The 7,500-nt window shown below is 52.5% G+C and overlaps 1 protein-coding gene, 11 non-coding genes and 1 pseudogene across 12 annotated transcripts in view; all 13 read left to right on the forward strand.

The window, feature by feature from the left end:
- Positions 1-7,500, forward strand: part of LOC107076200 (antigen WC1.1-like) — a 455,354-nt gene that overhangs the window by 197,823 nt on the left and 250,031 nt on the right. The window lies entirely within an intron of this gene.
- On the forward strand, positions 137-255 carry LOC138244766 (5S ribosomal RNA). The gene has a single exon (XR_011193381.1). It is a non-coding gene; the product is annotated as a 5S ribosomal RNA (ribosomal RNA).
- Positions 793-911, forward strand: LOC138244342 (5S ribosomal RNA). The gene has a single exon (XR_011192955.1). It is a non-coding gene; the product is annotated as a 5S ribosomal RNA (ribosomal RNA).
- Positions 1,449-1,567, forward strand: LOC138245253 (5S ribosomal RNA). The gene has a single exon (XR_011193864.1). It is a non-coding gene; the product is annotated as a 5S ribosomal RNA (ribosomal RNA).
- Positions 2,105-2,223, forward strand: LOC138217031 (5S ribosomal RNA). Its single transcript, XR_011180744.1, has one exon. It is a non-coding gene; the product is annotated as a 5S ribosomal RNA (ribosomal RNA).
- LOC138217100 (5S ribosomal RNA) lies at positions 2,761-2,879 on the forward strand. Its single transcript, XR_011180813.1, has one exon. It is a non-coding gene; the product is annotated as a 5S ribosomal RNA (ribosomal RNA).
- LOC138217475 (5S ribosomal RNA) lies at positions 3,417-3,535 on the forward strand. The gene has a single exon (XR_011181187.1). It is a non-coding gene; the product is annotated as a 5S ribosomal RNA (ribosomal RNA).
- Positions 4,073-4,191, forward strand: LOC138216067 (5S ribosomal RNA). Its single transcript, XR_011179780.1, has one exon. It is a non-coding gene; the product is annotated as a 5S ribosomal RNA (ribosomal RNA).
- Positions 4,729-4,847, forward strand: LOC138244343 (5S ribosomal RNA). The gene has a single exon (XR_011192956.1). It is a non-coding gene; the product is annotated as a 5S ribosomal RNA (ribosomal RNA).
- LOC138218993 (5S ribosomal RNA) lies at positions 5,384-5,502 on the forward strand (annotated as a pseudogene).
- LOC138216836 (5S ribosomal RNA) lies at positions 6,040-6,158 on the forward strand. Its single transcript, XR_011180548.1, has one exon. It is a non-coding gene; the product is annotated as a 5S ribosomal RNA (ribosomal RNA).
- LOC138217042 (5S ribosomal RNA) lies at positions 6,696-6,814 on the forward strand. The gene has a single exon (XR_011180755.1). It is a non-coding gene; the product is annotated as a 5S ribosomal RNA (ribosomal RNA).
- LOC138216068 (5S ribosomal RNA) lies at positions 7,352-7,470 on the forward strand. The gene has a single exon (XR_011179781.1). It is a non-coding gene; the product is annotated as a 5S ribosomal RNA (ribosomal RNA).

Consider the following 7,500-nt stretch of genomic DNA (forward strand, 5'->3'; position numbering starts at 1 on the left):
AATAGAGCGGGGACGAAGGCAGTGAAGAGAGAGAACGTGGGAAGAAGAGAAAAACGCAAGGGAAAAAAAGCAGCGTCGTAAAAGAGGTGACGGAGCTGTCCTCTCAATAAGAAGGGTGCCAGCGAGCCTTGCTCTCGCTTATGGCCACACCCCCTTGAGCACGCCTGATCTCATCTGATCTCGGAAGCTAAACAGGGATGGGCCTGGTTAGTACTTGGATGGGAGACCGCCTGGGAATACCAGGTGCTGTAAGCTTTTAAGCGCAGGAGGCGCCCTATCCCCGCTCGCTCGCTCATTCCCCTGTTCACACGTGCAGTGCGGCTTGTCCGTCTGTTTATTTGTCAGCTTTGGCGAGATACGGGTGCTTGTGTATTAGCGTGAGCGTTTTTTATTCTGATCAGGAACAGTTTTACAAGTCCGCAAAGGATCGAGGAAAGGTTTATCGCCAGCTGAAAAGAGACACAGCGCTTCGGCTGTGGAGACTTGTTCGGCTGGCGTTCGGAGAGTCGCGTTTTTCAGAATTGTATTGAGATCGTTTTCCACAGAGCTCAGATGTCAAAGCACAGCAGCAGCTCTCCACAGCGATCCTCTATAGCGCCCTTTCTCCCGCAGCTCCGTCCTCATTGGAAGGAAGCAAGAGTGAAAGGCTGAAGTGAAATAGAGCGGGGACGAAGGCAGTGAAGAGAGAGAACGTGGGAAGAAGAGAAAAACGCAAGGGAAAAAAAGCAGCGTCGTAAAAGAGGTGACGGAGCTGTCCTCTCAATAAGAAGGGTGCCAGCGAGCTATGGTCTAGCTTACGGCCACACCCCCTTGAGCACGCCTGATCTCGTCTGATCTCGGAAGCTAAACAGGGATGGGCCTGGTTAGTACTTGGATGGGAGACCGCCTGGGAATACCAGGTGCTGTAAGCTTTTAAGCGCAGGAGGCGCCCTATCCCCGCTCGCTCGCTCATTCCCCTGTTCACACGTGCAGTGCGGCTTGTCCGTCTGTTTATTTGTCAGCTTTGGCGAGACACGGGTGCTTGTGTATTAGCGTGAGCGTTTTTTATTCTGATCAGGAACAGTTTTACAAGTCCGCAAAGGATCGAGGAAAGGTTTATCGCCAGCTGAAAAGAGACACAGCGCTTCGGCTGTGGAGACTTGTTCGGCTGGCGTTCGGAGAGTCGCGTTTTTCAGAATTGTATTGAGATCGTTTTCCACAGAGCTCAGATGTCAAAGCACAGCAGCAGCTCTCCACAGCGATCCTCTATAGCGCCCTTTCTCCCGCAGCTCCGTCCTCATTGGAAGGAAGGAAGAGTGAAAGGCTGAAGTGAAATGGAGCGGGAACGAAGGCAGTGAAGAGAGAGAACGTGGGAAGAAGAGAAAAACGCAAGGGAAAAAAAGCAGCGTCGTAAAAGAGGTGACGGAGCTGTCCTCTCAATAAGAAGGGTGCCAGCGAGCCTTGCTCTCGCTTATGGCCACACCCCCTTGAGCACGCCTGATCTCGTCTGATCTCGGAAGCTAAACAGGGATGGGCCTGGTTAGTACTTGGATGGGAGACCGCCTGGGAATACCAGGTGCTGTAAGCTTTTAAGCGCAGGAGGCGCCCTATCCCCGCTCGCTCGCTCATTCCCCTGTTCACACGTGCAGTGCGGCTTGTCCGTCTGTTTATTTGTCAGCTTTGGCGAGACACGGGTGCTTGTGTATTAGCGTGAGCGTTTTTTATTCTGATCAGGAACAGTTTTACAAGTCCGCAAAGGATCGAGGAAAGGTTTATCGCCAGCTGAAAAGAGACACAGCGCTTCGGCTGTGGAGACTTGTTCGGCTGGCGTTCGGAGAGTCGCGTTTTTCAGAATTGTATTGAGATCGTTTTCCACAGAGCTCAGATGTCAAAGCACAGCAGCAGCTCTCCACAGCGATCATCTATAGCGCCCTTTCTCCCGCAGCTCCGTCCTCATTGGAAGGAAGCAAGAGTGAAAGGCTGAAGTGAAATAGAGCGGGGACGAAGGCAGTGAAGAGAGAGAACGTGGGAAGAAGAGAGAAACGCAAGGGAAAAAAAGCAGCGTCGTAAAAGAGGTGACGGAGCTGTCCTCTCAATAAGAAGGGTGCCAGCCAGCCTTGATCTCGCTTACGGCCACACCCCCTTGAGCACGCCTGATCTCATCTGATCTCGGAAGCTAAACAGGGATGGGCCTGGTTAGTACTTGGATGGGAGACCGCCTGGGAATACCAGGTGCTGTAAGCTTTTAAGCGCAGGAGGCGCCCTATCCCCGCTCGCTCGCTCATTCCCCTGTTCACACGTGCAGTGCGGCTTGTCCATCTGTTTATTTGTCAGCTTTGGCGAGACACGGGTGCTAGTGTATTAGCGTGAGCGTTTTTTATTCTGATCATGAACAGTTTAACAAGTCCGCAAAGGATCGAGGAAAGGTTTATCGCCAGCTGAAAAGAGACACAGCGCTTCGGCTGTGGAGACTTGTTCGGCTGGCGTTCGGAGAGTCGCGTTTTTCAGAATTGTATTGAGATCGTTTTCCACAGAGCTCAGATGTCAAAGCACAGCAGCAGCTCTCCACAGCGATCCTCTATAGCGCCCTTTCTCCCGCAGCTCCGTCCTCATTGGAAGGAAGCAAGAGTGAAAGGCTGAAGTGAAATAGAGCGGGGACGAAGGCAGTGAAGAGAGAGAACGTGGGAAGAAGAGAAAAACGCAAGGGAAAAAAAGCAGCGTCGTAAAAGAGGTGACGGAGCTGTCCTCTCAATAAGAAGGGTGCCAGCGAGCCTTGCTCTCGCTTATGGCCACACCCCCTTGAGCACGCCTGATCTCATCTGATATCGGAAGCTAAACAGGGATGGGCCTGGTTAGTACTTGGATGGGAGACCGCCTGGGAATACCAGGTGCTGTAAGCTTTTAAGCGCAGGAGGCGCCCTATCCCTGCTCGCTCGCTCATTCCCCTGTTCACACGTGCAGTGCGGCTTGTCCGTCTGTTTATTTGTCAGCTTTGGCGAGACACGGGTGCTTGTGTATTAGCGTGAGCGTTTTTTATTCTGATCAGGAACAGTTTTACAAGTCCGCAAAGGATCGAGGAAAGGTTTATCGCCAGCTGAAAAGAGACACAGCGCTTCGGCTGTGGAGACTTGTTCGGCTGGCGTTCGGAGAGTCGCGTTTTTCAGAATTGTATTGAGATCGTTTTCCACAGAGCTCAGATGTCAAAGCACAGCAGCAGCTCTCCACAGCGATCCTCTATAGCGTCCTTTCTCCCGCAGCTCCGTCCTCATTGGAAGGAAGCAAGAGTGAAAGGCTGAAGTGAAATAGAGCGGGGACGAAGGCAGTGAAGAGAGAGAACGTGGGAAGAAGAGAAAAACGCAAGGGAAAAAAAGCAGCGTCGTAAAAGAGGTGACGGAGCTGTCCTCTCAATAAGAAGGGTGCCAGCGAGCCTTGCTCTCGCTTGCGGCCACACCCCCTTGAGCACGCCTGATCTCATCTGATCTCGGAAGCTGAACAGGGATGGGCCTGGTTAGTACTTGGATGGGAGACCGCCTGGGAATACCAGGTGCTGTAAGCTTTTAAGCGCAGGAGGCGCCCTATCCCCGCTCGCTCGCTCATTCCCCTGTTCACACGTGCAGTGCGGCTTGTCCGTCTGTTTATTTGTCAGCTTTGGCGAAACACGGGTGCTTGTGTATTAGCGTGAGCGTTTTTTATTCTGATCAGGAACAGTTTTACAAGTCCGCAAAGGATCGAGGAAAGGTTTATCGCCAGCTGAAAAGAGACACAGCGCTTCGGCTGTGGAGACTTGTTCGGCTGGCGTTCGGAGAGTCGCGTTTTTCAGAATTGTATTGAGATCGTTTTCCACAGAGCTCAGATGTCAAAGCACAGCAGCAGCTCTCCACAGCGATCCTCTATAGCGCCCTTTCTCCCGCAGCTCCGTCCTCATTGGAAGGAAGCAAGAGTGAAAGGCTGAAGTGAAATAGAGCGGGGACGAAGGCAGTGAAGAGAGAGAACGTGGGAAGAAGAGAGAAACGCAAGGGAAAAAGAGCAGCGTCATAAAAGAGGTGACGGAGCTGTCCTCTCAATAAGAAGGGTGCCAGCGAGCCGTGCTCTCGCTTACGGCCACACCCCCTTGAGCACGCCTGATCTCGTCTGATCTCGGAAGCTAAACAGGGATGGGCCTGGTTAGTACTTGGATGGGAGACCGCCTGGGAATACCAGGTGCCGTTAGCTTTTAAGCGCAGGAGGCGCCCTATACCCGCTCGCTCGCTCATTCCCCTGTTCACACGTGCAGTGCGGCTTGTCCGTCTGTTTATTTGTCAGCTTTGGCGAGACACGGGTGCTTGTGTATTAGCGTGAGCGTTTTTTATTCTGATCAGGAACAGTTTTACAAGTCCGCAAAGGATCGAAGAAAGGTTTATCGCCAGCTGAAAAGAGACACAGCGCTTCGGCTGTTGAGACATGTTCGGCTGGCGTTCGGAGAGTCGCGTTTTTCAGAATTGTATTGAGATCGTTTTCCACAGAGCTCAGATGTCAAAGCACAGCAGCAGCTCTCCACAGCGATCCTCTATAGCGCCCTTTCTCCCGCAGCTCCGTCCTCATTGGAAGGAAGCAAGAGTGAAAGGCTGAAGTGAAATAGAGCGGGGACGAAGGCAGTGAAGAGAGAGAACGTGGGAAGAAGAGAAAAACGCAAGGGAAAAAAAGCAGCGTCGTAAAAGAGGTGACGGAGCTGTCCTCTCAATAAGAAGGGTGCCAGCGAGCTTTGGTCTAGCTTACGGCCACACCCCCTTGAGCACGCCTGATCTCGTCTGATCTCGGAAGCTAAACAGGGATGGGCCTGGTTAGTACTTGGATGGGAGACCGCCTGGGAATACCAGGTGCTGTAAGCTTTTAAGCGCAGGAGGCGCCCTATCCCCGCTCGCTCGCTCATTCCCCTGTTCACACGTGCAGTGCGGCTTGTCCGTCTGTTTATTTGTCAGCTTTGGCGAGACATGGGTGCTTGTGTATTAGCGTGAGCGTTTTTTATTCTGATCAGGAACAGTTTTACAAGTCCGCAAAGGATCGAGGAAAGGTTTATCGCCAGCTGAAAAGAGACACAGCGCTTCGGCTGTGGAGACTTGTTCGGCTGGCGTTCGGAGAGTCGCGTTTTTCAGAATTGTATTGAGATCGTTTTCCACAGAGCTCAGATGTCAAAGCACAGCAGCAGCTCTCCACAGCGATCCTCTATAGCGCCCTTTCTCCCGCAGCTCCGTCCTCATTGGAAGGAAGCAAGAGTGAAAGGCTGAAGTGAAATAGAGCGGGGACGAAGGCAGTGAAGAGAGAGAACGTGGGAAGAAGAGAAAAACGCAAGGGAAAAAAGCAGCGTCGTAAAAGAGGTGACGGAGCTGTCTTCTCAATAAGAAGGGTGCCAGCGAGCCTTGCTCTCGCTTACGGCCACACACCCTTGAGCACTCCTGATCTCGTCTGATCTTGGAAGCTGAACAGAGATGGGCCTGGTTAGTACTTGGATGGGAGACCGCCTGGGAATACCAGGTGCTGTAAGCTTTTAAGCGCAGGAGGCGCCCTATCCCCGCTCGCTCGCTCATTCCCCTGTTCACACGTGCAGTGCGGCTTGTCCGTCTGTTTATTTGTCAGCTTTGGCGAGACACGGGTGCTTGTGTATTAGCGTGAGCTTTTTTTATTCTGATCAGGAACAGTTTTACAAGTCAGCAAAGGATCGAGGAAAGGTTTATCGCCAGCTGAAAAGAGACACAGCGCTTCGGCTGTGGAGACTTGTTCGGCTGGCGTTCGGAGAGTCGCGTTTTTCAGAATTGTATTGAGATCGTTTTCCACAGAGCTCAGATGTCAAAGCACAGCAGCAGCTCTCCACAGCGATTTTCTATAGCGCCCTTTCTCCCGCAGCTCCGTCCTCATTGGAAGGAAGCAAGAGTGAAAGGCTGAAGTGAAATAGAGCGGGGACGAAGGCAGTGAAGAGAGAGAACGTGGGAAGAAGAGAAAAACGCAAGGGAAAAAAAGCAGCGTCGTAAAAGAGGTGACGGAGCTGTCCTCTCAATAAGAAGGGTGCCAGCGAGCCTTGCTCTCGCTTACGGCCACACCCCCTTGAGCACGCCTGATCTCGTCTGATCTCGGAAGCTAAACAGGGATGGGCCTGGTTAGTACTTGGATGGGAGACCGCCTGGGAATACCAGGTGCGGTAAGCTTTTAAGCGCAGGAGGCGCCCTATCCCCGCTCGCTCGCTCATTCCCCTGTTCACACGTGCAGTGCGGCTTGTCCGTCTCTTTATTTGTCAGCTTTGGCGAGACACGGGTGCTTGTGTATTAGCGTGATGGTTTTTTATTCTGATCAGGAACAGTTTTACAAGTCCGCAAAGGATCGAGGAAAGGTTTATCGCCAGCTGAAAAGAGACACAGCGCTTCGGCTGTGGAGACTTGTTCGGCTGGCGTTCGGAGAGTCGCGTTTTTCAGAATTGTATTGAGATCGTTTTCCACAGAGCTCAGATGTCAAAGCACAGCAGCAGCTCTCCACAGCGATCCTCTATAGCGCCCTTTCTCCCGCAGCTCCGTCCTCATTGGAAGGAAGCAAGAGTGAAAGGCTGAAGTGAAATAGAGCGGGGACGAAGGCAGTGAAGAGAGAGAACGTGGGAAGAAGAGAAAAACGCAAGGGAAAAAAAGCAGCGTCGTAAAAGAGGTGACGGAGCTGTCCTCTCAATAAGAAGGGTGCCAGCGAGCCTTGCTCTCGCTTACGGCCACACCCCCTTGAGCACGCCTGATCTCATCTGATCTCGGAAGCTAAACAGGGATGGGCCTGGTTAGTACTTGGATGGGAGACCGCCTGGGAATACCAGGTGCTGTAAGCTTTTAAGCGCAGGAGGCGCCCTATCCCCGCTCGCTCGCTCGTTCCCCTGTTCACACGTGCAGTGCGGCTTGTCCGTCTGTTTATTTGTCAGCTTTGGCGAGACACGGGTGCTTGTGTATTAGCGTGAGCGTTTTTTATTCTGATCAGGAACAGTTTTACAAGTCCGCAAAGGATCGAGGAAAGGTTTATCGCCAGCTGAAAAGAGACACAGCGCTTCGGCTGTGGAGACTTGTTCGGCTGGCGTTCGGAGAGTCGCGTTTTTCAGAATTGTATTGAGATCGTTTTCCACAGAGCTCAGATGTCAAAGCACAGCAGCAGCTCTCCACAGCGATCCTCTATAGCGCCCTTTCTCCCGCAGCTCCGTCCTCATTGGAAGGAAGCAAGAGTGAAAGGCTGAAGTGAAATAGAGCGGGGACGAAGGCAGTGAAGAGAGAGAACGTGGGAAGAAGAGAAAAACGCAAGGGAAAAAGAGCAGCGTCATAAAAGAGGTGACGGAGCTGTCCTCTCAATAAGAAGGGTGCCAGCGAGCCGTGCTCTCGCTTACGGCCACACCCCCTTGAGCACGCCTGATCTCGTCTGATCTCGGAAGCTAAACAGGGATGGGCCTGGTTAGTACTTGGATGGGAGACCGCCTGGGAATACCAGGTGCCGTTAGCTTTTAAGCGCAGGAGGCGCCCTATACCCGCT

Source organism: Lepisosteus oculatus, chromosome 14, assembly GCF_040954835.1.
Source record: "Lepisosteus oculatus isolate fLepOcu1 chromosome 14, fLepOcu1.hap2, whole genome shotgun sequence".
NCBI lineage: Eukaryota > Metazoa > Chordata > Actinopteri > Semionotiformes > Lepisosteidae > Lepisosteus > Lepisosteus oculatus.